The following is a 27277-nucleotide window of genomic DNA, read 5'->3' on the forward strand; positions in this document are numbered from 1 at the left end:
GTCACCACCACCATCTCCATCACCACCACCATCTCCATCGTCACCACCACCGTCTCCATCGTCACCACCACCGTCTCCGTCACCACCACCACCGTCTCCGTCACCACCACCACCGTCTCCGTCACCACCACCGTCTCCATCACCACCACCGTCTCCATTGTCACCACCACCATCTCCATCACCACCACCATCTCCATCGTCACCACCACCAACTCTGTCACCACCACCACTGTCTCCGTCACCACCACCGTCTCCGTCACCACCACCATCTCCACTGCCACCACCGTCTCTGTCACCACCACCGTCTCCATCACCACCATCATCATATCTTCATTATCCCCTTCACCATCAGCATCATCATCTCCACCATCAGCATCCTATCTTCATCATCATCATCATCATCACCATATCAACAGCATTATATCTCCATCATCATATCATCACCACCATTATCATCTCCATCAACATCATCATCACCATCTCATCACCATCATCACCATCATCTTCATCACCATCGCCATCTCTATCTCCATCATCATCATCATCTCCATCAACATCATCATCACCATTTCCATCAACATCATCACCATCATCATCTTCATCAACATCATCATGACGATCTCTACCTTCCTCACCATCATCATCTCCACCAACATCATCATCTCCATCATCATCCCCATCTCCATCAACATCATCATCACCATCTCCATCAACATCATCATGACCATCTCTACCTTCATCACCATCATCATCTCCATCAATATCATCATCACCAACACTATCACCATCACCATCATCTCCATCACCATCACCATGTGCTCTGGGCCAGATGTGACCTATCTTATGGAAAGTGTCATTGCTCCCATTTTCCAAATGAGGAAATTGACCCTGAGAGAGTCAAAAGGCACGGACTTATTCATTGTGCCAATAATTAATTAGTAGTGAGCGGGGAGGAGGCACATAGAGCCACCCACCCTGATACCGCTGAGCCGAGCCACATCTCCGGAAGACACGGAAAGGCAGGCTGTCCCTATCACTGCTGTTTTTCTCCTGCTGGCGGATCCCTCTGCTAACCGCATGGCCTCGGACATGTCCCTCCCTAAGCAAGGCCACATATGAACTATGAAGAAGAGACAAACACAGGGTTTGGAAAGTTCCCACTGAGTCCCAAGAGGTGACTCTGAGCCTTGTGGTTCCAGAGTGGCTACTCCAGACAAAAACCCAAACTCATAAACAAGACCCAGAAACTTCCCTGGACACAGAGCGGCAAGACTGAGTTCTCCTGAGGCCCACCCACACCCAGCCCTGTTGCACAGGGTCACTATGGTGCCTTATTGGTGGGCACAGTATCTGTAGGCAGGGGCCTGGAGAATCACTGCCACTTTGGAGTTTACAACAGCATCTTTGTAAAAAGAATCGCTCGGAGTCCATTCTGGTTCTGGACATTGTCCAGTTACCTTGGCGTGGGCACAAAAGGCCACGAGAAAATGAAAATCTGCTGAGACTTAGCTGGCAAAACCTTTGGCCATGTTTTTATTTTTATTTTTTAAATTCCAGTAGAGTTAACATACAGTGTTCTATTCGTTTCAGGCACACGATGTAGTGACTCAACGATTCCATATATCGCTTGGCGCGGCGTTATTCCCAACAGCCGAACCACAGGAGCAGCCGTGGGGTCCATCAACAGACGGTGTGGCACATCTATAGAATGGAATACTACTCAGCCATAAAAAAGGAATGGAGTCTGGCCCCTTGCAAAACATCTGTCTTGATGTGGAGGGTCTTGGTTGGCCTAGGACGGTGACACACCTCAAATCACAGCAGGTTAGTGACACCCAGGGCTCCCCCAAACCTGGCCGGCTCCCATTATCCTGCTTCGCTGCGGGTAACAAAAGTGTATTTTCTGAGCACCTAGTTTGTGCCAGGAATTAGGAGATACGACAAAGACTAAAGATAAACGGGATGAGGAGTCCCCACTGAGGGAAACGCCCCATCAGTACCCTTGGGCCGAGCCACAACCAAGCGTGAAGGGTCGGCTGGCTCCTGTTCAGGGCTTCCTTGTGAGGCCCTACCCCCTCTGCGGACGGTCCTCGGAGACAGAGCCTGTAGGGAGGTAACTAAAGTGAGGTGCAGCCATACGGGTGGGGCCCTAGTCCCACAGACCAGCGTCCTTGTAAGGACAGGAAGGGACACTGAAGAGCACGCCGCACCCACTACAGAAGGACCGGTGAGGGCAGGGCAGGAAGACAGCTGCCGAGAAGCCGGGAAGAGAAGTCTCAGGAGACACCACCCTTGACGGCAGCTTCACCTTGAAATTCCAGCCTCCAGAAGAGCGAGAAAACGAGTTTTTGTTGTCTACATCACCCAGTTATAGAACTTTGTTAATACAGTCCCAGAAGACATATACGTAGGGCTGGAATGAGAACTCTCATTTTACAGATGAGGGAGTTGAGGCACGAGGAGAGGAGAGGTACTTTCCTGAAGGCCACCCAGCTACTACATGCTGGAGCCAGGGGTCAGACCTCCGCATGGGTCTGCAGAGCCCAGCAGTTCACGGGCAACTGCATGACACAGATACGTACATCCTGACTCCTTGCGCCCGACCTTTCACTGTGAGAAGACTATACCTCCCTACTTCCTTGATGTTCGGTGTGGCCAGCTCTCTTGCTTAGGCCACTGGGATGTCAACAGATAGGATGTGTGCCATCTCTAAGCGGAAGGCTTAAATTTGATTGTGGGCGGGGGGAGCACCTGAGTGGCTCAGTCAGTTGAGTGTCCCACTCTTGGTTTCAGCTCAGGTCATGGTCCCAGGGTTATGGGATCAAGGCCCATGTTGGACTCAGCACTGAGCATGGAGCCCCTCTCCCCAACTCACATTCTCTCTCTGTTAAAAAAAAAATATATATATATATATTTTTAATATATATATATAAATCTAATATAACATAGTAAGTTTGAGTACCTGTTTTTTCAGTTCTAGCATGAGTGTGGCATGTCCTAGATAATGATTACCTTTGGCCCAGGCCTTAGAGAAAACTCAAGGCAGGGTGCTGAGCCACATCTGGCCTGCAATTGACCCACAGTCTACTGGTAATACGAACAAGAAATGAACATTTGTGGGAAGTCACTGAGATTGGGGACTGTTTGTTATGCAGCAAAGCTGACACACGCAGGGCTCATTTCGCAATTAATCTCCAACAAACCAACATTCACTTTGTAAGAATGGAGGAGGAGTTGAGGAGATCTGACTTCCAGCTCTGCCATTCACCAGCTCTGTGGGGTTCACTTCTCTGTGCCTCGATTTCCTCAGTGGCAAAATAGGGATACTCACAGTACCTGCCTCTGGAGGTTGTTGCAAAGAGTCTGCAAGAGATGATGTCAAGTTCTGAGCATCGTGCCTGACCCAGGAAGGGCTCACGATGGGTGTCAAGGATGACGGTGTGATGTGTGAAAGGTGAAGAAACATGTCTGGGTTCAAATCACGGGCTCCTCTTTCAGCACATCCTTACAGCTGGTGCTCCCTGGGCCAGCCAGTGTGGAGGTCTGCATTCTAGACGAGGCCCAGAGGCTGGTCCTCCCCAGGGAGGCGGCAGGAAGTAGGGTAAGAAAGGAACGGGAGGCACTTGGGTCTTATGAAGGGGCAGCTGGGCTCTCCCAGGCTCAGAGCCGTGGAAGCATGGGTCGGAAAGAAGGGTAGAAAGGTAACTTGAGGGGCTAGTTCCTTCCCTCCCATTCTAGTCCCACATCACAGATGAGACACTAAGGCCCAGAATGGGGAGTGTCTTCCCCAAGGTCACACAGCTGGTTAGCATCAGAACTTGGACTAGAACCTTGGTCTCCTGAGACCAGCTCAGGCATCATTCCACCACCTCCGGCTCACTTAGGAAGAAATGAGACTCACTTCTCATGCCGGCTTGGAAGGCAAATGTCAAGTTTCCCCATCCTCGTGGGTGGATTTACCAAAACTCAACCGCGATTCAACAAGCTTTCCCCTGAGTCACTTCAAAATACTCCCTTCTCTTTCTGAGAAAGTCAAGCCTGTTCACAGGCACCAGATCCTGCAACGGGCAGCGGGGTAGTCGGCTGTGAATACATGTCAGGGCATGCAATTAAGAGGTTGTGGTTGCCAGATTTGCTCTTCTGAGGGTCCCTGCTCACTGGTCTGCGTTCCCCTAAGTCTCACAACAGGCACCGTGCGGGGAAAGCTTAGGGAGATAAGGCTCTCCCAAGCTGCCAGTTGAGAGCGTGAGACCTGGTGCTCTATGTTAGAGAAGAAACACACTGTGCGGAGCAGGGAGGGCTTCAGGGAGGAGGCAACCCTGGCCCTGGATCTAGAGAGATGGGAAGAACATGGTAAGACAGAAGATGAAAGGAATTCCAGAGTCCTGTAGGGTCAAATTTTGATAGGGAGCAAGGAGAATAAGCGTATCAAGTTTTTGCTTTTGGTTTTGTTTTGCAGAGGGGGCGGGGGCAGGGGCGGGGGCAAAGTTGACAATGAGTATGAGGTAGGAGAGTCCACAATTGGAACTTTTCAGTGAGCTTCAGTTTATTCTGAAAAATGGGGAAACGGAGGCCCGCTGCAGAGGCTCCTGGAGGGTAGCGAATGATGGAACACACGTGGAGTATCTCAGTGTAGACAGGCGGTTTAGAGCTGCACCCCCAACACAGCAGCCCTTGCTGAGAGACAGCCCCACATCGTCTCCTGTGCGTCTGTGGGTCTTAGAAGCAGAATTACCCTCTGCTTCTGGGCTGGGCTATCTTTTCAAGGACGTGTAGAGAACAGCTAGTGCTTCCATCGGGAGCAGTAGCGTAAAGGCCCCTCCCAAAGGCAAAAGTTGGGGAGGTTTGCTCGCAGCCCGTTATACAAGATCAAGGTTCCTCATCTGTGAAGCAAAGCCACGGGGCTTGGGGAGCGCGTGGAAATGAGGCAAACATGAAGCTCGGGCTGCGGGCTGTGGGCTGTGCTGTGAGTAACAAGTCCTTTGTTTCTGATCCAGGAAACTCATGTCTTCCAGTGGCCTCTGGTGTCAAGCTAAGGGCTTAGCTGGCAGGTCCAGTGACACTCCAGGTTTCCTCCACAGCCACTGGCTGCAGGTGGCTACTTTTCATTAAAATTAAATAAAAGGTAAATGTAGTTCCTCAGTTGCATTAGCCAAATACTCAACTAATGGCCTCATTTGGTCGGTGGCCACTCGACTGGACAGTACAGATCTGGACTGTTCCCGCTGCTGTGAAAGCTCTCTCGGCGAGCACTGGTCTAGGAGGTAAGAGCACAGCATCTGGGGTTCAATTCCTGATGCTACCACTTACTGGCTATGAGAATTTGAGCCAGTTACTTCACTTCTTGGATTCCTCTTACTCATCTGTAGGGCCAGAGAAACACAGCTGACCTCATGGATTTGTGCGAGGATTTCACAAGATAACCCACACGCGGTTTACCCGGCCTGGGCCCATGGTGAGGGCTCCCGACCTGAGAGCCAATGTTTTTAGGTACTGAGCGAATGCCAGTTCTGCCTTCACACCGAAGGGTGGTGGCAGGCAACATGAAGGATGTGACGGAACAGGAGGGAAGGTGGCAAACAAAACCCAGAGGGGCCTAGGAAGCCAGGCCCAGAGGCCTGGCCTCACTCCAAAGGCAAGTGGGAGCCTTAGAAGGTTATAGACAGAGGGATGCCTCTTCTCCCCCAAGCCAAGCTCACAGAAGCAATGCGGAGAGAAGAGAGATCCCAGGCTTTGGCCCAGAAGATGTAGGTGAGATCCTGCCACTGCTACCCACCAGCCTCGAGGCCTTGGGCAAGGGCTGGGGCTTCGGCCAGGCAGACACGGCATCCTAGGCCCCACGCCGCAAGGTTGGGAGAGTTCAGTAAGAGAACACTTGCCATGCTCCCAGTTTCTGGCACACAGTAGGGACGTGAAGACAATAAAATGTATGACTTTTCTCTTGTCTGGGCTGGCCTAGAGGACAAGCAGGAAACCTGAGTGGCACAGAGGGGCAGGAGCTGGTAACCAGGAGCTGCTGCCCTTTCCTTAGGTTGCAGATCCCTCCCAGTGACCTCCGGAGTCCCTTCGCTGGAAAGGCAGGTTTCAGGGTTTCACTTTCTCGGCTAGGGAATCAGGCTACTTGGAAGGCTCTGTGTCCCTAAGAGCAGATGTTATTGGTGCTGAATGGCCACGCCCCCTACCTCTGCTGCTGTGGCCATGGGCTCCCAGAGGGTCAGCATGGCTAGGTGGGAGCTGCCTTACCTGGGAGGTGGCCACACCTGGTCTCCTGCCCCCTGGAAAGCCCCCGGGCAATGGCTGAGGGGCCTGGGGTTACAGGATGCTGGCATCCTTTGTCTCAGAGTGGAGTCAATCTTAAGGTGGGTGCATTTGGAGCATTTCGGGCTCAGGGTTGCCATGGAGTCAGCTAAGGGTGGACTCAGCTTCTCTCCTCCCCCCTCCTCGGTCCCGTTCCCCTCCCCCTCCCCCTTCTCCTGGAGCGCCTCCTTAGTAATGCACATGCACCCGCACCCGCACCCGCACCCAAATGCCTGCCTCAGGCTCTGCTGGGTGGGAAGTGAGATCCCAGCATCAAGCTGGTCTGAGCCGGAACTGTCAATAAGAGGAAGCCTCACAAGGGCAACGTTCTCAAGTTCAGAGAACTTTGCTAGAGCAAGGAATCTCCTCAGCAACCGCTTGGTCCAAACCCTGGGCTTTATACGGAGCAACCAGAAGCCACTGGTCATTCAGCAAAGACTCACTGGGGCCCGGAATGTGCCAGGCTCTGTTTTGGATGATGGGGGTTCAGGGGTGAACAAGGCCCAGCCCCTCTCTTCTTGAAGCTCATGGATCAAATCAAACAGGCTGGAGCCCCCAGGCCACAGCGAGCACGGCCGGAGCCCCAGGCCCGCACCACCTTTCACACCGGCGAGCGGCAGCTCCACTTTCCAGCCGGCTTCTCCGGGCTTTCATGTGAAGGCGCCCGGCAGACACGAGGCCAATAAATATTTCATCGTCCTCCCATTTCATCCCACATCAGATGAAACACGGCTGCGGGAGGCGTGAGGACCCGCTGGGGGTCATCGGAGCGGCGCTGAGGCAGAGGGTGGGCTTCGGGAGGGGCTTGCTGCTCCAGAGCCGGGTTCTGCCGCTTGCCGGCCAGCCTGAAACCAGCCCTGAAAGCATCTGGAGCCTCAGCCTCTTGGTCTGGAAAATGGGCACGCCGGGAGCCGTGACAGAGTGGAGGAGGGGTGGCTCGCAGATTCGGCATGCTGGGCAAAGGTGTCTGGTCTCAGCACCATTGACAGTGTTGTGAGCTTGGACTTGGGGGGACGGGGCTCCCCTCTGCCTGGGGAGGGGGGGACGCAGGGCACCGCTCAGAGGGGACGGTGGGATGGGGCAGGAGTGTGAGGAGGCCAGCCTCCAGTTCGCTCTTCCTAAGTCCTCACGGCGCAGTTCTCAATGATAACCAGTGAGTTTTCCAACAGGAATTTAAGAGATCAACAGCGGTGCCCATGCCCACAGCGGACAGAGGGCCGGGGACGGAAGCCCTCGCCATTCTCCCTCTTCCCGTCCCCAGCGTTCCTATCCAGCGCCCGAATTAAATCATCTTGATATACTTGCACATTCTGGCAGTAAATACTCATCTCGGGGAGTTTTTAAAAGATCAGCAGACACATTCTGAAAATTCTCATCAAGCCAAAGCCTGTTAAGGATGGAGAAGCAAAGTGACCTGCGCTTGGGACTGTCATTAGCGGTGTAGGGAGGGAGATACGCAGGGCATCTGTAAGCCCCCAGGGAAATAGTGAAGATGAATCTAATGGAAACAACCACAGAACCTACTATGTGCCCAGCATTTTACCTAGAGCAGCTTACATGTGCTAACGACTCACATGTGTGTGGTTTCAAACACTGTGTGTGGATTAAGCCATTTCATCTTCCAAACAACCTGGTGTTAGGGTCCTAGCATCACTCCCTCTTTAGGCAAGCGCAGAGAGGTGAAGTCACTTGCCCAAGGTCACACAGCCAGTTGATGGCGTTGTCAGTACCCGAATCCAGACTGCCAGGCTCCGAGGCTGCTGCTGATGGTGACCATGCCTTAGAAGTCATCTCCCTTCCCCTTGGCTACAGACCAAAGACCTTGTTACACATAACTATGGCCATTCCTTTTTTTTTTTTTTTTTTTTTTAGCTTTTCTTTAAAAAAAAAGTTTACTTATTTACTTTGAGAGAGAGGGAGAGAGAGAGCATGGGTTGGGGAAGGGCAGAGAGAGAGGGAGAAGGAGAGAATCCCTAACAGGCTCTGAGCCATCAGTACAGAGCCCGACGCAGAGCTAGGGCTCACAAACTGTGAGATCGTGACCTGAGCCGAAATCAAATGTCTGATGCTTAACTGACTGAGCACCCTGGGTGTCCCAATCACTTCCATTCTTTAGGAGTACCCGTCAAGGTGCAGAAAGGTGAAAGGTCTGTGAGAGTCCAGCCCAAGCCTCCCATCAACAGGGTGCCCTGAGGCTAACCAAGCCAGGGTGGGCAGGGGAGGCGAGCTGGGAGGGAAGGAGGAAAAAGCCACTGGACCCCGCAAATCCAGAGAGGCAAACGTATCTCCCCATTTGCCCTTTGCAAAACTGGCTGGGGTTTCTGAGTTTCTAATTATAATTTTGGACAAGCAAGCTGTCTCCTACGTGCAGCACAGGGTGTAAGAACACTGCCAAGAAAGGACCAGAAGAAAAGTCTAGAGGAGTCTCCTCTGGCGTGGGGTGAAATTCACATGTGATTCTTAACATCAAGCTGACAGCTAGTCCATAGAAGGGTCCAGACTTAGGGGGAGGAGAGGGAGAAGAGGGGACCCGTGGCTTCTGGGGAAGTTGGGACTCCTCACGTGGGGTCCCACTGGGGCTTCCCAGGACTAACTGGTTGACTGGGGCTCTCTGTTTTCCTGCTCAGGCCTCAGTAGAAAGGTGTGCCTCAGAGGGTGGTGAGGGGCTCGCCTTCCTGTGGGATGCCAGCCAGCTGGCCCTCCCTCCGGAGACCTCACCACTTCCTGACAGTCCGTGGGTCACCTCCTTCTGCTTTGCCTTACACATTCTCCCGATCTCTCTGGTCCTCTTTATCCATCTGGATTATCCCTGTGGCCGCTGTGGGCCTGGGAGACTGTGACCCCAGGACTGGATGATCCAAAGGTCTCCATGGCTCCTGATTTCTGTGACTTGCCTGATCTTCGCCCGCCCCCAGATGCCGCCCTGCCAGCCCCCCGGGGAAGGGAGTGGGGGGCTGCCAGCTTGAGGCTGGGTCCTCCATGGCTGCCTCTCACGGCCCCCTGAAGGGAGGGGCCCTGCCTTTGCCAGGATCCCAGTCTCCAGGTCAGCGGAAAAATGATAGCCCCAGAAGTGCACCAGGCAGCTGCCAGGCACCAGAGCTTCTGCCACTGTCGCAGCCTCTGTAATTACCCATGGCGTGAAATGAAGCCCCGCTGAGAAACCTTGGGAACAAGGGCTCTTTGCCGGGTAATTTCCTGATCACAGAATTTCAGGGTGGGAAGGGACTTTAAAATGGCATCTAGACCAACCCATCATTACCGTCTTGCTGTTTGCCAACACTGTCGGGAGTTGACCGTCTAAGAGGCGGCAAGAGCAGCCCCCGCTGGAGTCCTCTCAAGCTGTGGCGGCCAGTCGACAGGTAAGGACAATGCAGGATTACCGGGCTCCAGGACCCACCGGCCACCAGGTGCTCAGCGAAATGAGGTGCCAAATGCCGCATGTAAATAATATCCCCGAGTTCTCAAAAAAGCTCTCCCAGGAGGTGCTCTTTTTAAGACCTGGTTTGCGAGGGAGGATCCTGAGGCTCAGAGAGGTTACGGCCCTCGGGGGAGGAAGCACAGCCTGTACAGCGTTCCCAGCGGTGTGAGAGCCCCGAGCTGCATCTGTACACACAATCTCAGCCTGCTCTTCTGGAAGGCCGGCCTGGCGAGCAGAGAGGAGGGGCCTGGGGCAGAGCCCACTCAAAGGGGCAAGTGTCTGCCCTTACCTGGAAGGACAAGAAGAGAGAGTGATCCTGGCAGGTGGCGGGTGGTGAGCGGCCAGGCTGAGGGCAGGGCGGGCCCAGAAGTCTGGGGCCTCCTTAGCAATCCAAGAAATGCAAATGCAGGGGTACCTGAATGGCCTAGTCTGTTGGGCCTCCAACTTCAGCTCAGGTCATGATCTCACTGCTTGCGAGTTCGAGCCCTGCATGAGGCTCTGAGCTGACAGCTCAGAGCCTGGAGCCTGTCTTCGGATTCTGTGTCTCCCTCTCTCTCTCTGACCCTCTCCTGCTCATGCTGTAGGTCTCTCTCTCTCTCAAAAATAAATTTAAAATTTTTTTTTAATTTTAAATAAATATTAAAATTTTTAAATGCAAATGCGGACAGGATGAGGCGTCACTGGACACCTACTTGCCTGGCAAAAATTAGCCAAGCATGTGTGGTGTGTACAGACACGGGACCTCAAGCCCGAGGGCATGGGAGGGCGGGCTGGTCAGCCCTTCTCCGGACCACCCGGCAGTCCTGGGGCAAGCTGCATATGGGCACGCTCTCTGCCCGAGTAACTCCACTCCAAGGTAGAATTACAGTGCTAGCCAAAGTATCACGGAGACCAGTAAGCACATTCCAGAATGTTCTCATGTGTTAGACGGCGAAAATTCCGGTTTGTAGAAATAAAACTAAAGAAAACATGAGGGAAATGTATCTGTGATAATATCAAGTGGGCGGGGGCAGGAAACACAGAAGACGATGGCAGAACCGCTGCGCAGGGTGACCCGGGAGGTGTGTGGGATTGGAGACCAGGCACACGTTAAGATTCCAAGAAATGGGGGCACCTGGACGCTCAGTCAGTTAGGCATCCAACTTTAGTTCAGGTTGACTCACAGTTCGTGAGTTCGAGACCTGAGTCGGGCACTGTGCGGACGGCTCAGAGCCCAGAGCCTGCTTCGGATTGTGTGTCTCCCTCTCTCTCTCTGCCCCTTCGCTCCCTCTCTCTTTCTCAAAAATAAATACACACTAAAAAACAAAAAAGAATCCAATAAATGAATGTGGCCAAGTATTGTTGCTCAGGGACCTTTGAGAAGGTCTTTACACTCCCCCTCCGCCCCCACCCACCATTCACTCATTCACTACCTGGGTACCGAGCACCTGCTGTGTGTCACAGACCCGTTCCAGGAGGTGGCATCACAGCAGGGGCGCAAAGTGCGCGGAGCGGTTTAGATTCCAGCGCTCCCGAGAACCCACACGAAGGAAAGGCACTCCGGGTCAGAAGCACAGAGGCCAGTGACGCAGGAGGAGACCGGGGCCTCGCAAGGCGCATGTGCCGAGTCGGTGCGTGCGTTGCGTGCACGTCCCCTGCGGATCTCCACCTTGCTGGGGGCAAACCCATTGCAGCGTGCCAGAACTTTCTGTGTCCTGACACTTCCGCCTTCCAAGTGCTGCTAGTCATTCCAGTTTCGAGGAACTTAACCTTGACCACCCCCCTTCCGGGGCAGCGTGCGCCCCTTTAGAGGAGGCTGTGCTCCCCCTACCTCTGCAGACATCAGCCTTGGTCTGTGACAAAAGGACATTCACATGGGGCTTCAGAGGACCGAAAGAGCGCTCTGGCTCCCACGCTGTAATTCTCCAGGAAACGGTTTGACTTGCAGTTTTGTGCCCAAAGAGGTTTATCAGCTTGTTATTTTTTTATTAAAAAAATATTTTAATGTTTTTTGTTTACCTTTGAGAGAAAGAGACGCAGCATGATCGGGGGAGGGGCAGAGAGAGTGGGAGACACAGAATCCCAAGCAGGCTCCAGGCCCTGAGCCGTCCGCACAGAGCCCCATGCAGGGCTCGAACCCAACAACCCCGAGACCAGGACCTGAGCCGAAGTCAGACGCTCAACCCACTGAGCTACCCAGGCGCCCCTATTTTTTTTTTTAATTTTTTAACATTTGTTCATTTTTGAAGGACAGAGAGAGAGCACGAGTGGAGGAGGGGAAGAGAGAGAAGGAGACCGAATCTGAAGCAGGCACAGAGCCAGACGTGGGGCTAGAACTCACGAACACCGAGATCATGATCTGATCCAAAGTCAGACGCTCAATCTACTCAGCCTCACCATGTTATTTTTAATAGCAAAATGCCAGCGAGCTCCAACGTGCTCCACCTTAAGGAAAGTACTAAGCGCAAGGTGGCATATTCAAATACCCATTATATGACGGAAAAGTCTGCATCATTAATAATGTCCAAGAAGAATTCAAAATAGCCTAGGGAAACATCTCCTATGCTCTTCAATCAGAAGAAGAAAACAAAAGAAACCATATCAGAATCAGAATTACAGTCTTAACAATACAGGAGCCAAAATTACAGAGAAAGGAAATAGTCTAAAATGGTAAGGTAGGTAGTTTCTGGGAGGGGTGGCCCTAGGAGCCATCCGCCCTGCCCCCACCTCCTGGGCCACCCACTTTTCTCTACTTTCAGTATTTTCTTTGTGGTCATGGCTATTTTTATCAGAGTACCAAAACCAAAATAAAACCAACCCTAACAAAGAATGGCACCTTTAAAGCCATTCTCTAGCAACCCGATGCTGGGCTGGAGTTTCCCCAGAACCTTGACCTAGAGTTCTCCCAGGGGCCAGATTTAACAAGAGAGCCTCCCAGGATTTGGGATTTCATTTCCAGAGGCTTAGGCCCAAAGCAAAGAGGGAAAAATTGGAAGCAATAAAAAATGCCAGGGGGCGCCTGGGTGGCTCAGTCGGTTAAGCGTCCCGATTCGGCTCAGGTCATGATCTCCTGGTTGGTGGGTTTGAGCCCCGTGTCGGGCTCCATGCTGACAGCTCAGAGCCTGGAGCTGCTTCGGATTCTGTGTCTCCCTCTTCTCTGCCTCTCCCCTGATCACACTGTCTCTCTCTGTCTCTCAAAAATAAAAAACATTTTAAAAAATGCCAGCAAAGAACAGAAGATAATGGATGTGTGACAATGCAGACCCGGCAACATTTTTAAAATTAAAATAATAATAATAATAATAATTACAAATGGCTCCCAGGAATGAGGGCACGGGGAGACTGTCCCCAACGCCCTTGCTCCCCAGGGCTCCACTCAGCCCCACATGCCCCAGCTGAAGAGCCTGTGGATGAGTGGCAGTCACTCAGTGGACTAGTCACCGAGGAATGCAGACAGGGCCTTTCTGGACTCTGGAAGCTTCGACACAGGCTCATTGTGGTTGGATCTCCTTCTGCCCTCCCTGTGGGAATGTATCACATCACATACAATAGGTCTTCACTGCAGGTCAGGCTCAGAGAGGCCTTCCCACTTGCATGAGGCCACACAGCTGGTCAGGGACAGAGCAGGAAACGGGACTCAGGCCTTCTGGTCTGAAGTGCTCGACCCCACAGCACAGCTGACCCAGGGTCCGAGCACTGGCCTCCACAAGCCTGGGTTCAAGTCCTTAGCAGGGAGTCACTGGGTGGCCGTGAGTCTTGCCTGCCAGCGCCTACTAGGAAACCGGGTTTTGTGTGTGAGCCGGAGGTCCCCCAGTTCCAGAACAGACGAGGTCCCAGGAAAACGGCTGTTAGAGCAGAGAGACCAAGAGACCAGGACGGAACTCAGGGGAGCTGGCTGGGCCTCGACCTTCAGCAGAATGTTTCCAAACTGCTTTCTGGCCAAACAGAACCGGAATTCTGGCCACCTGTGCTCAATGCCTGTTTGATTCCAAACAGATGGGTGTGCGCCATGCCCCCACTCCTCCATGGTGTCCCACCCCTCCTCCCTTTCTCCCCCCACCTCTGGGGCCTTCTGCCTCTGGCCAGACTAATGGGGAGACAGCACAGAGTGGGGGGATGGTGGGGCACAGCCCTTCCTGAGGGCTCTTCCTAACACACAGAGGCGGACCCTGGGGTCCTAGACCTGCATTAGCCAAACAACTAACAGACGCTGCTCCCAGGCATGCCTCTGTCACAGCACACGTCAGGTCACAAGTCAGACAGGTGTGAGACTGTTTCTCCCCACACGCCAAGAGGCAGCAAAGCCTGGTGGTCGAGCGCGAAGAGTCAGGGCCAAGTTGCCTGAGTCCGATCCCGTCTGCCAGATCTTTGCTGGGACTCTGGGAAAGCATCTCAGCATCTCTTTTCTTCTACAGCAGGGCTGGTGATGCCGACTCCAAGCCGCATCTCGATGGGCCAAGCGTTTATGCAAAGCACTCAGAAGAGACAGGCCATCGATGGAGATCCACCCACATGGCCACCCACCCTTTCTGCTCTGTGTCAGATGCACAGTCCACTCTCACAGTATTCTTGGGACCTCCCGAAGGCCTGCAGCGGGGGGAGCGGCACTCTCCCCGGATAATGGATGGTTGACCACTCAAAAAATATCTCTTTCAGGGTGCCTGGGTGGCTCAGTTGGTTGAGGGTCTGGCTTCGGCTCAGGTCGTGATCTCACAGTTCATGGGTTCCAGCTCTGCGTTGGATTCTGTGCTGACAGCTCAGAGCCTGGAGCCTGCTTCAGATTCTGTGTCTCCCTCTCTCTCTGACCCTCCCCTGCTCGCTCGCTCGCTCTCTCTCTCTCTCTCTCTCTCTCTCTCAAAATAAATAAAACACTAAAAAAAATCTTTCTAATGAGAGTTGAACAAGTTTTAATCATCCGGATTTTTCAGATGCAAACCTGCGGCACAGAGAGGTTGAGAATTTGTCCGAGGTTGCCCAGCCCAGAAGTGGCACAGCCCGGACAGAAATCCGGGTGGTCCCCCTCAGACAGAGCTCTTACCCACCAGGCAAACACTACCACGTGCAGCGGACTGGTCCGGGCTCCGGAGCGGACGGCTGTCCCCAGCCCTAGCATCTCCTCAACACCGGAAACCCCCACCAGGCTGTTCACTCTCCTATCATTCACTCCCCAGCCAGCACTCAGGGTCTGGGTTCCTGCAGACTGCTCTAGAAGACAGAGTTGATGAAGACGTTAAGCCTCCTCACACCCAGAGCCAGCAAACGCATGTGGAGGTCTCATTACAGGCTCTGTCTAATCTTATAGTTTGCTTCAACCAGCTAATGCCTTTCTTTTTACTCAGACATCCGTCTCCGTAGAAAAAGGCATCCACTGAGGGGAGGCCTAACCTCTGTGGGCTCCTGATATGTCCTTCCACGTCAGAGAGAAATGCAGAGAATACTGGGGCTTTTGGACACAGAGAAGCCACTGTAAAAGCCTGCAATTATAGGGCAAGAGCAAAAAAGTGAGCAGCCATGGGCCCGGGCATGGGAAGAGCCAGGCATGGCTTCCCGGGCTTCGATGCTGCCTAGGATGCGGTCAGATGGCTGCTCCCAGGCAGTCACTGGCTGTAGGTCTGCAGGTGAAGGCAGTGGGGGGGCTGTGTTGCAGTTTCCCGGTGCAGAGGGGGTGACGGAGCTTCGGGGACAAGTGAGCAAGTGGAGACAAGAGGCCGCATTTGCCGGGAACGGAGGCCTTGGTGATGGCTGGACACTCGGACACATCGCTATGCTCATTCCTCAGAACACCTCAGCCAAGGTGGGCCCTGCAGCCCCAGGTGCCAGATGAGAAAACAGAGGGTCACAGAGGCACGCCGTCTTGCCCAAGCCCACCTGAATACCGATTCTTGAACCCAGATCCAGCTGATCCAGGCCCAGGACACCCTTCTGGGCCAACTCAGGTGCATGTCTACACTGTCACCACCACCCCTCCCCCCCACCAGGAGAAAGGGCTGCTTCTTAGCAAAGGATGCAGCAAGAGATCCTTTCACTCCCAGTGGAGGGAGGGACCTGGCCTCTGTTGATTTACAGGTCAAAACCAAAGAAGGGGTTTGGACCTGGGGTAAAGTGCTGGATTAGAAATCGAATCACCCAGCTTTAAATCTTGCCTCTACTGCAAATGCTGTGTGACTGTGGGCGGATCGCTTCGGTTCTCTGTGCAGCGGTGTCTGAAGCTAGGGCAGGTAGCTTCCCTCCCACTCCGGACCCTGTCTCTTATGTGTCAGCTCGGCATGCGGGTTAAGGGCAGAGGCCCCGGCATCAGGTAGCTAAATTCAAATCCCGACTCTGTCCCTGGGTTATGTGAGCCCAGGCAAGTCACTTTTCGGTGACCCGATCTGCCCTGTATAAAATGGGGATGATACTACCCAGGGCATAAATGAGACCATGTGTGGGGGGCACGCTGGGCTCTGCCTCAGCGTATGCGGGGACTCAAGCCCGGGCCACACAGAGCCCGGGACGGTTTCGATGCAGAAAAACAGCTTGCCCACCGGTGAGTCTCACAGCTCAGTGCCTCCTTTCCAGGGACTGACAGCAGACGGGCCCCAGGTGGGCCCTGGTCAAGGCTGGACAAATCTGTGGGTTTGTCCACTGGCTTCCAGAAGAGAAGGATTCCCAGGAGGTCAAGAGTCTAGAGGGCTGGGTGGAATCCTCCGAGGGCCGCCTCAAGGGGACTGTGTGGATCCCCACCTGGAGCTCAATAAAATCAGTCCGGAAATGGTGTGCACCTGGAGAAGGGGATTTAGTTTACTGCCCTGGGGGTGGGGGGTGGGGCGGCTTAGAAACCTGGAGGGAAGGGGAGGGTCTAGCCCAGAGGACTAGGCTCAGTACTTGGGAAATCATCATCCCTCGCTCACCGAGCCACCTGCGTGTCCCCGCTCCCTGCCCTGTGCCAGGCACCAGGCTAGCCACGGAGGGTGCAAGGCTCAGTTCGACCCAACCTGCACTCCCAAAGGGCCCGGATCCAGCAGCGGGGGGACACAGGAATCAGCACACAGTGCATCGCACGGGCTAATCCGGCCGTTCCCCTCTACAGCCCAGACAAGGTGGAGACCAAGGGTCATCAACCACAGCCCTCAGGTCAAGCCTGATTTCCATTTGCGTAAATGCAGTCCTACTGGAACACAACACCCGTTCATGGACGCACTGCCTATGGCCGATTTTGCTCTACAAGGGCCGAATCAGAACAGTCACCCCACAGACCATCTGGCCCATGAAGCTGAAAATATTTACTATCTGACCCTTTAAAGAGGGAGTTCGCTGTCCCTGTGAGCACAGAGCCACATGGATCCTCCTGGCGCATTAGCCACTAGGTCCACCGTGGTGAGATGACAGTGGGCCGGTGAGAACCGGCAGAGGGGCAGGGGTCAGCACGAAAGCCCGCAGAACATCGGTGACAGTTTCCCAAGCATGCGGTCCTACTGTTGATGGTCAGGGCTGGTAAGGACACACTTGCCGGGTGAAGAAGTGGGGGCCTCTTAGCAGCGGACACACGGACCGTGCAGGTGCTGAGCTGCTCGTACATACAGGGGGAGTGGAGGGGGGGCAATCGATGCTCGGGAACCAGGCACCGACCCCTCTGGGGCAGACCCTGAGCAGCCACACACACACCCCTCGCTCCGACGGAGCCGAGCAGGCAGTCAGCGAAGGGCCCCCCAGCTCTCCAGCCACAGTGCGCAACACCATGGCATGCAGACCACCCTTTCAGACATGGACCCCGTCCTGCCCTGTAGAATTTAGCATCTCTCAGGGGAATCTGACAGGCAAATGCCAGGCAGCACGCGCTGGGTGCAGGGGAGGGGCCCAGGGAGAGCGCCAACGGGCTTCTGAAGCAGGAGGGGATGGGTCCATCTGCTGACAGGATGGGAAGGGTCCCAGAGGAGAGCCAGCATCCAAGGAGGGCCCTACGGGGCTCAGATGTAGGGGGGTTGGCGTGCTCCTGAACAGGGCCAGGAGGTCATGGAATTCAGGACTGCTTGTCGGGGAGAAAACAACCAGCTGATGGGGAGACCAATGGGTGGGCTGATTAACTCGCATCTGAAGTTGGGGGACAGGAGGCTAGAGGCCCCAGTGGGATGTCATGGGCACCAAGAGGAGGGGTCCGGGCCCAGAGACGGGTGCAGGAGGGGTTTCCCAGAGGAGGCAAGGTTGCAATTTGAGGAGCTTAGGGCATTAGCCATAGGAGGTCACTGCAGTCCATCGAGAGGCACGGTGTCACACTTGGAGATGTTGGTCACCCACAGGCCAAGGAGGCCACTAAGACGGGCCTCCCCGCTTCCTCCCTGACCACCTGCCAGCCCCTCACTTGCTCTGCAGGGGCTCCCCACAGTGTCTGCTGCTCAGATTCCCCAGGTATGCCCCTGCCCCCAAGGGGTTGGTGATGGCTGTCCCCCAGGCACCACGTGGACAAGGTGCTCCCTCCTCCAAGCCTCCGGAGTGGGGCCAGCCACAGCCACCCTCCATCGGCAGCGTCCTCATGCCTCTCTCGGAGCACTTCACACCCCCTACAAACATGGCTCCCCACCCTCAACCCCAGTAAAGGCAGAACCCAGTCCCTCTCTCTGTCCCTCTCTCCTCATGACCTCGCTGTGTGGCCCGGGCGTGCTGTGTATCCTCAGGAGTTGGTAGGGAATAAACCTTGGTATTTCTCAAAGTTTCCTGACAGTGGATGCTATCAGATGGGGTATCTGCAATCACAGGCGAATTACAAGGGCTGGTCCAGACTCCACAGGGACTTCTGTGTCCAGAAGGGACCGAAGCATTTTTACGTGGAGAGTAACGTATTTCATCCTCACAACACCCTATGGGCTGGCACCATTGTCATCTCCTGTGTCCGTACTGCAGATGAGGCAATGCAGATCAAGACAGGTTCAGTGGCTTGCCCAACATGGTACAGTGTGCAACAGAGCTGTGGTTTGAACTCAGGCTGCCTGTCTTAGTCTACACTCTTGGGCGCCTGGTTGGCTCAGGAGGTTGAGCTCAGGTCGTGATCTCAGGGTTTGTGAGTTCGAGCTGCATCAGACTCGCTGTTGTCAGTGCAGAGCCTGGTTCAGATCGTCTGTCCCCCCCCCCTCTCTCTGCCCCTTCCCTGCTTGCACTCTCTCTCTCAAAAATAAATCTTAAATAAAAACACAACAGTGTATGGGCACTGGGGGGCTCAGCCAATTAAACGTCCTACTTCAGGCTCAGGTCATGATCTCACAGCTCGTGAATTTGAGCCCCTTGTAGGGAGCTGTGCTGACAGCTTGGAGCCTGGAGCTTGTTTCGGATTCTGCGTCTCCCTCTCTCTCTGCCCCTCCCCTGCTTGCACTCTGATTCTCTCTTACAAAAAAATTTTTAAAAAACAGTCTAATACTTTTAATGTTGTACTTAAAATTACTCTGTGGTTCACAGAGGTGGGGTGGGCAGTGATAAGGCGAAGGTCCCAGCTGGGGCCCAGGTCATGATGAGGCTTGTCTGTCTTGCTATGGAATCTGGACTCTGTCCCAGGGCCATTAGAGACATGGCCACCGAAAAGAGGAAGGTTGTGACTGGATGCCCTTTAGGAACAAAGGTTATCGGTCAATGCCCACGTGCTTATCATCCAGGCATGACTGCAATAAAAATCAGTTGTCCGAAACAGACTAGATCCGTGGGTTTGGCTTCCAGAGCACATAGGAAATTTCCACACTTCTGGTGGCCCCCCTTCTTGTGGCACGAGCATTGTCAGAGTCTCGGGGCCCGGCCACAGCAGTTACCCCTGGATGTCCATCCTCCCTTGGAAGAAATTCCGCTGCTGCCAAACACCCGACCAGAGCCAGCTGGGAGGGAGCCTGGGTGGCAGCCTCATAGCTCACCGGCGGCCACCGCTCAGGCCCCGCTGTGAATAATAACTCGGGTGAGGTGTCAGCACTGACCATGGGCCTGGCACCGGGACTGGCACCGCGCCCGGCTCTGCACGCACCGGCCTCAACCCACGGGCCCTCACAGGTGGCCGCTGCCGCTGTCTTCCTTACACGTGGGGACCTGGGTCACAGAGGCCTAGAGAGGCCGACGGAGGAGTGGCCAGGCCCCTTCCCCCCCAGATCTATCCTAGTAAACCATCAGACCTTGCCTGCTCGGCCTCCCCCTCTGGGCTCCGCCTCCACTGCAGGGCTCCGCCTCCCCTGCTGGGCTCCGCCTCCCCTGCTGGGCGGGGCCAGAGCATCATCTCAAGGGGAACTAGGCTCAAACAGTTTAAGGACCCGCTGGCAAGGGCAGAGTTACGGTGAGCTTGTGGTGAGGCCTGTGGCTGCTTGCCTTCCCCCTTCCAGCTTGGCTGTCGACCAGAGCTGGATATGTGAGCACCCAGGGAGGTGTTGCACTGCTGCCAACTGCCCCGGTCTCAGCTGTGGGTGCCTGACCTTTCTAGAAGGTACTAACTAATGATGCCTGCAATGCCTCCCTCAACAACTGTGAGGAGTGTGTGCTCTGAAGTTCGGAGGGTCTGTGAGTCCCCTGCTCTGTTTTACAAATGAGGGAACAGGTGCAGGGATCCCACTTGAGAGATCTGCAGGAAGATGCGGCCGTGCAGGGTGCTGGGAGCAAGCTGAAGCCTGCCCCGTAAGGGGCGTGAGAGCAGAAACAGGGTCTCTGTTCCTCACCGCTGCGTCTCCAGGGTGGGGCACTCAGAAACTACCTGTGAATGGACCTGTGGATGAATGAGCCTATTCAGGAAGAGGTGGGGGGAGGCAGTTCCCAAGCACTGTTAACACGCAGTTAACCTTTATTCTTGTTTTCAGTATGTCCCACCTTGGCACCTGCAATTGAGCGGTATGATGTGCCGCTAAAGCTCCCTCCACAACTCACGAGTTCTCAGACTGTATGTTAGCCCTTCTCCTAACCCTGGGCCACTCGGGCAGTCTCCAAGGCTGCTCTGGAAGGATCAGGCAGCGAGGATCTTGGACAGGCAGCACAGCAGGTGAACTGGGCTTGAGGCAGACCACGTGGATTGAAGCCCAGTTCTGCACTTACTGTGCATCCGCAGCTAAGTTACCTAGCCACTCTGTGCCTCAGTCCCATCACCGGTGAAACATGGAGAATGGCAGCAGCTAGCCCCCAGGGTGGCTATGAAGAGTTAAATGTGTCACTGCTTGGGGCTCTTAGAAGAGCATGTGACCCACAGTCAGACTTTCTGGCAAACACTCTGTCAGTGCTTCTACTCAGGAAGTTCAGGTGACTCCTTAGAACACAGTTCTCAAAGTAGGATCATAAGGTAGACCGCTTGTAGAATGGCAAGAAAAGTGCCTTTGTAAGTCCCAACAGCACTAAGAAGAAACGGGTCTGTAGCCCTCACGGATTAGCCCAGGAACAAGGGCTTGGAGGACCTGGAAGGTGAGGAATTCCTGCCACCAGCCTTCTTGCCTAGCTCTGCCTGGCCTCCTGTGAGGCACCCCCTGTGCTCCCCCTACCCCTGGAGACACAGCGCTCTCCCCCACACCGCGGAAGCCCCTGGTAGCATCACACTTAGCTGGGGCTTGTCTTTCATTTGAAACTCATAATTCATATCGTTATTTCTTAAAGAGAACTCCCAAACTGTATTAGCTTCAGGCCTCCCCAAATTCCGAACTGAAACTGTGAACACCACTGATATGTTCATTTGTCTGTTTCTGCCATTAAAGTGTTACTATCTCGAGGGACAGAGCTCTTGTCTTCCTGTTTTATCCTCCCTCCCTCCTTCCCCCTCCCCCTCCCTGGGGATTCTTGGCACAGTGCCAGGGCCCCAGAGCTTCTGCAGCATGAATGAATGAATGAATGAATGCACGGATGGGAAGGAAGAAAGGAAAAATACAGCCTGAACCAAAACCTCTCTGCTAATTCCACTCACTCTTGGACGTCCTCCTTAAGATCGTCTGGTACAAGGTGCTTGCTGGGTCTTCAGAGGCTCAGAGCCGGCCCCCGGGCTCCTCTCTACCAAGGAAACAGCCCCTGTTCCCGAAACTCTTGCTCTTTTGTTCAAGGTTATCAGCAATAGAAATTCCACCTGGGTCTCCCTGCTGCCCATGTTAGTATCTCTGACCACCAAGACCACCTCTTATCTAGCGAGGCTGCCTTGGCCTCCAGTCCGCCTCTGGGCCCGCTGATAACATTTTTTTTTTTTCAGAGGAAATGCTTGAGTCCTGAAGGACAATGCCCAAGTACATGGCCCTTTGAGCCAGAAAAGATACCCTGGAACAAACGGGCCTGGCTCTCCAGGGCAAACTCTCTGGTGACGGTCCCTGTGGGTCCTTTGACTGGCAGCCTGGCCTCCTCACCCTCACTGTCATGCTCTCCCCTGGGCAGTGTCGCTGGGTTCCACCAACAGCTCCTCCGAGTGCCCCGCCTGGACCAGCATGCTACACGTGCTCTCCGCCCAGTCCTTGCCTGCCCCCTACCCCACCCCCCGACCCGCCCATCGGTCCTAATAGGTATGTCCCTGCTTATTGTCAATCTCTTCCCCTTCCCCACTCTCTGCTAGGAAGTGTCTGCCCAGGACAGTGCCTGGCACATAGAAACAGCTCAGAAATAAATGTTGATGTACACGAATGACACTCATCAAGTTCACGACCTACAAACGTTCTGCTGGGAGCTATGGATACAAAGGTGCTTAAGTTGAAGCGTGTATACTTAAGCGGCTCGGCCAGGAACACCCCTTACAAGACAGGAAGCGCCCTCTCCCCACAGAGGCCACTTCCTCATTCACGCCCTCAACTCGACCAAGGTCTGTGCCAGCCCAGGACAGCGGCCACACGACACCCCTCCCCCCATGAAAACGCTCAGGCGCAGATATGCAGTCTCCCACGATGCACATTCCTGCACCCCCACTTGCACCGCTGCACACGCTGCTGTGTGTTTCACGACTCCGTCAGAGACGCCACCCGCAACCATGTCCTGGGGAGGGAAGGAAGTGACCGCCACCAGGCTGTCACCTTCCTGCTGCCATGAACGTCACTGTCTGCTGTGAGGGACGTCCGTGGTCTCGGGTCCACGAGGACAAATACCTCCTCTGCCTCGGGTTTTCTTCGGGCACGGTGGTGTCTCCCCAGACCATGTGATCAAATGCCAACAGGCAAACTGGCACTTGCTGTAAACTTGCCACATCCACTAGCTGCGTAACTCTGCGTACGTCAGTTATCTTTTCCAAGCCTTTTCTCCTCATCTGTACTTGGACCGCTGGGTTCTAACGAGCGGTAACAGTAAGGGAAGACTTTGGAACAGGGCCTGACCCACAGTTTAATAAATGTGGTGGCCTGTGGTATCGGCAGGGCGCCTGGGGGGCCGTTCAGCGTCATTAAGACAGATGTCGATGTCAAGAACGTCATAGCCAGCATCTCCAACATGCTCTCGTGGTGGTCCTAATACGTCGGTTGATTTAGAAACAATCTAGATGACGTAGCTATGCATGTATATTCACACATACGTGATGTAGATGGATGTATACGCAGATGTGTACACACGTCTGTAAATACGGCTGTGTGTATATGTGTGTCTATGTATGCATGAATTTATGTGCGCTCGTGCACACACACACGCACACACACACACACTGCCCAGCTCCCAGCTCTGTCTGCTCAGAGGGCCTAGAGGCGATGCTACGTCAGTAGCAGCGGACACCTTGTGACCAGATGGTGTTTCTAGACACCATTCCGCACTGAAAGGATCCAAGGCTCCTTGACAAACTGCTGATCCCATCGCTAACTAAGCGATAAAGGCAACATCGCAGGAGCGGGACAGGTGAGCATCCGCCTTTCCGTGTGAGGCACTCAGGACCCAACACAAGTTCTGCGGGGGGCCGGCAAAAGCAGAAATCTAAATCCAACACTGAGAGAGATTCTGGAAAATAACTGCCTACAATGTGGCAAATGCCACGAAATACAAGACTAAGGATGTTTTCCAAGAAGGACATACACCAAATGGGTTTCCTTTTGCTACGAAGGACTTCCCTGAGGGAGGCGGAATTGGAGTAAGGTCTGAGGATTAGATGATAGTAGCAAGTCAATGTCAAGTTTCTGACTTAGTTGTATAGTAGTGATAAGGATTTTCTGATGTCAGGAAAAAACAGAGAGGAAAGGATAGAAGAAAAATAGTAAAATGTTAACACTTACAGAATCTGAGTGAAGGGTACCCGGGAATGTTTTGGGGCTGTTTTTGCAAGTTGTCTGTAAATTTGCAATTATATCAAAATAAAGTAATTGAAACAATGTTTAATTGAAAAGAATACCCGGGGTTCATATCCTGAGAAAAAGTGGCTATAATGCTTAGCACAATATTCTGAAGCTCTTACCATAATAAGTATTGTTACCAGAATGGTGCACCCAGCACATAATAAGCTTAAAATGGATAGATGATATGATCACTGTTAATATTATCACCATCACCGCTGTTATCCCTGAAGTGCTTGATACTAAGTACTAAAAACTCAATACCTTTTCTTATTGCGACTTCTAATTACTTCGCATCTGCATTAAACTCCATTGCCTGAAGGTCCGTTATGGACACACCTGTTTCAGGTGCTTCCAGCACTTACCCACAATGGTGGTGACCTTGGGGACCAACCAAGAGAAGAGAGGCAGCGCCCATTCAGATCTACATGTATGGACACATATCAGCTCCATCTTTTCTCCATCATCTGAATCTCTGCTTTGTTCTTGCTAGCTCCTGGGCAACCCAAGGTCAACTAAGCCCAGCTCTTAAAGACACAACTTAGGGTCCTTGACTATAGGCCTCCTGGATACCTAGAGTTTCTTCTCTGTTCTCTCCTCAGACCCATCTGTAAACACCGTGCATCTCAGGGATTGGACCACTGCACCCTGCCATATTTGACCAGAGGAACCTTCTATTATACCCCTAGTCCTGACCCATCCAAGATGGCGGAACTGTGGCCAAGTCCAAGCTTCTCCCATGTGTCTTGTGCGCTCAGACCAGTTCTGAGATGTGATACATCCCAATCATCATTAATGGGTTTAACATGTTCTTGGAAAGTAAACCCACAGTCCCTTCCCTATTACCTTCTGTCTCCATCATTCCTCATTCTTCCAGGACTCACAAAAATCTTATCTTTGGCTCATTTTCTTCCTCTCCTCCTTTCTTATCTCCCTAGCCCCTATCGTCAGCCTATGGAGACACTCTGGCCATTGCTTCCTCCCCTTTACTCTGTCTGACCTTATGCTATACTCTGTCTCACCTTCCTATGACCACAGAAAGGCTCATATTTGTATCAGCCTATTTGTATACATAAAACTGATAAATCCCAAGGTCCACATGGCTTAGTTTTTACATGGAATTATATATAGCAACACAGGTTGGCTGTCCAAAGATACTGTAAAAGTAATTCCATTTTTATAGATAGTAAAAGACACATAGATAGATGTGAGGACATCCATGCATCACCAATAATCATGTAGAACACCTACACACGCATGCATCCATGCACCGACCTTCCTCCACAGTGGTTGCAATTACATGCAAGCTGAGTTAGACGCGGGCAGAGTGAAGAGAGACAGCCCAGGGCGATCCAAGTTTTCCCAAGCCAGCCTTCCCCACAGATGGAAACATTCTCTATGGGCACGATCCAAAATGGTAGCCGTGGGTCACGTGGCTACTGGCCACTTGAAATGTGCCAAGTGTGAATGAGAGCTAAATTTTTAATTGTGTTTAATTGTAATGAGTTAGCATTTAAATAGCCACGTATGGAGTGGCTACATGTGGGCAGCTTTTTCCATTAAGGTACCCTTTCTCCATTAAGGGGCAGACTGTAAATATTTCAGGCTTTCAGGCCACACAGCCTCCGTCACCACTGCGGTTGCGACGTGAGAGCAACCGCAGACATATTTGAATGGAGGAGAGTGGCTGCGTACGAATAAAACTTTATTTACAAAAAATGGCCCCACCCATTCTGTCCCGGATCACAATTGTGTGCTGACACTCATTGGGGCTCATTCCAGACCTTCTTTGGGACACCAGGCACTGGTCGTACAAGGCTGTTCCCAATCCAGTTTTTAAGTACTTGCTTAATAAAAACACAGAAGGTTTTCCTTTTAAGAAAAGACGTGACTTGATGTTCTAATGGTCCCCAAACTTTCCCTTTAGGAGAAATCGGCCCCTCTTAATGGACTATCTCCGGGAGAGCAGGCCAAATTATAAAGAGACCAAGACAAAGCATCTCTGCCCTGCTACTCCAATTAATCTGCGGAAGAAACCAGAAAAGACAATACCTCTCAATCGGGCAAGGGGAAGAGCGTAGTCACCTACCTAAGCAGGCTGAGGGGAGGGGCTGTCCACTTCCGGTCCTCAAATGAAACTGTCCTCGCCACAAAGCTCAAAATGTTTGCTCAGCACAGCCCCTGACGAGGATAGTTCCTTCTGGCATTTCCAGGTCAGAAAGGCGGAGTCTGAAAATGGTCCCAACTGAAAGGGAAGAGGAAACTTTAAGTCATTTTTGACATTTTGTTCATCACGGTCTTTTGAAAATGACTCAGGACGATTAAAAGGCGTTCACCCGTTGCTCCCCGCCCCCGCCCAGGGATTTACACGTCAAGTATTTTTTTTTTTTGATATAAACACCTATCCCGTTCAATGAGCACAGCCAGGTACCAGAGACAGAAGGTGAGTAACCCGCAGTTCACACCTGTAAGAAGCTCGGGTTGGTGGAGAAAACAGGAAAATAAACAAATGCCTCACGGCAACACTATACAAGGATGCGAATATTTGGGAGACGGAGGGACACGTGACCGACTCAGTCTGGGGAAAGCAAATGGACGGTTTTGGCTGCTCCTCGCTCAAGGGAAACGCTGTTTGGCAAAAAGAAAAGGTTTGGGGAAAGTGTTGCTGAGGAAGTGGATAAAGAAAAATGTGGGTTCAGGACTAGGACGCTCCAGGTAGTCCGGGTGGGAGACGGTTTTGGAAGGCCTCACCTGAAAGTAAGAATAGAGACCCTCGGCTGAGTCCTTCCCCCTCTCTCCCAAGCACTGAGAGCCGTACGGACCCCCATTTTCTCACGAAATCCCTGGGGTGGCCTCCGTAATTATTCCCATTTTATGGATGGGCAGCTGGAGCTTGCAGAGCTCCTGTGAGCAGCCCTGAGCAGGATGACAAAGGCAGTAGATGGTAGAGAGCAGCCCCCAGTGGGACACCCCCATTCCGTTGGGTTCCACAGTCCTCCTCTTACCCACCAGGACAGTAAAGCCCGCGCCCACCCCCCGCATCGCTCGGGCCACCGTGTACACACACTCCTTTGCAGTGTGGTTTTGCGCCCTCTCCCCCCATGAACTGAGGTCCACTTCTCCACCCTCTGAATCTGAGCTTGGCCATGTAACTTACTTTGGCAGATGAGCCAATAACAAAAGACAAAAAGCATGTGCTTGTGCACAAAACTTCCCCTTTCTCGCTGCTAAGTATCACTGTAGGGCCACGTTAACCCCAGACCTGGCCCCCCGGAGGAGGACAAGCACCATGGGAGAGGCCCCAGGCATCCCTGCCAGCCCAGCTGAGCCCCCAAGTGTGTGGACCACACCACCGAGCCCCAGCCAAGCCGCCCAGACCACAAGAAGGGTC

General features: G+C 53.2%; 1 protein-coding gene and 1 long non-coding RNA gene across 6 annotated transcripts in view; one reads left to right on the forward strand and one right to left on the reverse strand.

Moving 5' to 3' along the window:
• The window catches only part of LOC115278747, a 28494-nt gene extending 20852 nt beyond the window's left edge, over nt 1-7642 (forward strand). The window contains exons 5-7 of one of the 3 annotated variants that reach the window (XR_003903076.1): nt 1591-1824; nt 3499-3601; nt 4998-5134. This is a non-coding gene — a long non-coding RNA (uncharacterized LOC115278747). Of the gene's footprint in view, nt 1-1590; nt 1825-3498; nt 3602-4997; nt 5135-7466 lie in introns of those variants that run through there. The other 2 variants (XR_003903077.1, XR_003903078.1) reach the window with 2 other exon arrangements.
• The window catches only part of ST3GAL1 (ST3 beta-galactoside alpha-2,3-sialyltransferase 1), an 81700-nt gene that overhangs the window by 38231 nt on the left and 16192 nt on the right, over nt 1-27277 (reverse strand). For all 3 annotated transcript variants that reach the window (XM_029923247.1, XM_029923244.1, XM_029923245.1), the window contains exon 2: nt 25976-26131. The gene's annotated coding sequence lies outside the window, so the exon portion shown is untranslated. The remainder of the gene's footprint in view (nt 1-25975; nt 26132-27277) is intronic.

This window comes from Suricata suricatta, chromosome 15 (assembly GCF_006229205.1).
Source record: "Suricata suricatta isolate VVHF042 chromosome 15, meerkat_22Aug2017_6uvM2_HiC, whole genome shotgun sequence".
NCBI lineage: Eukaryota > Metazoa > Chordata > Mammalia > Carnivora > Herpestidae > Suricata > Suricata suricatta.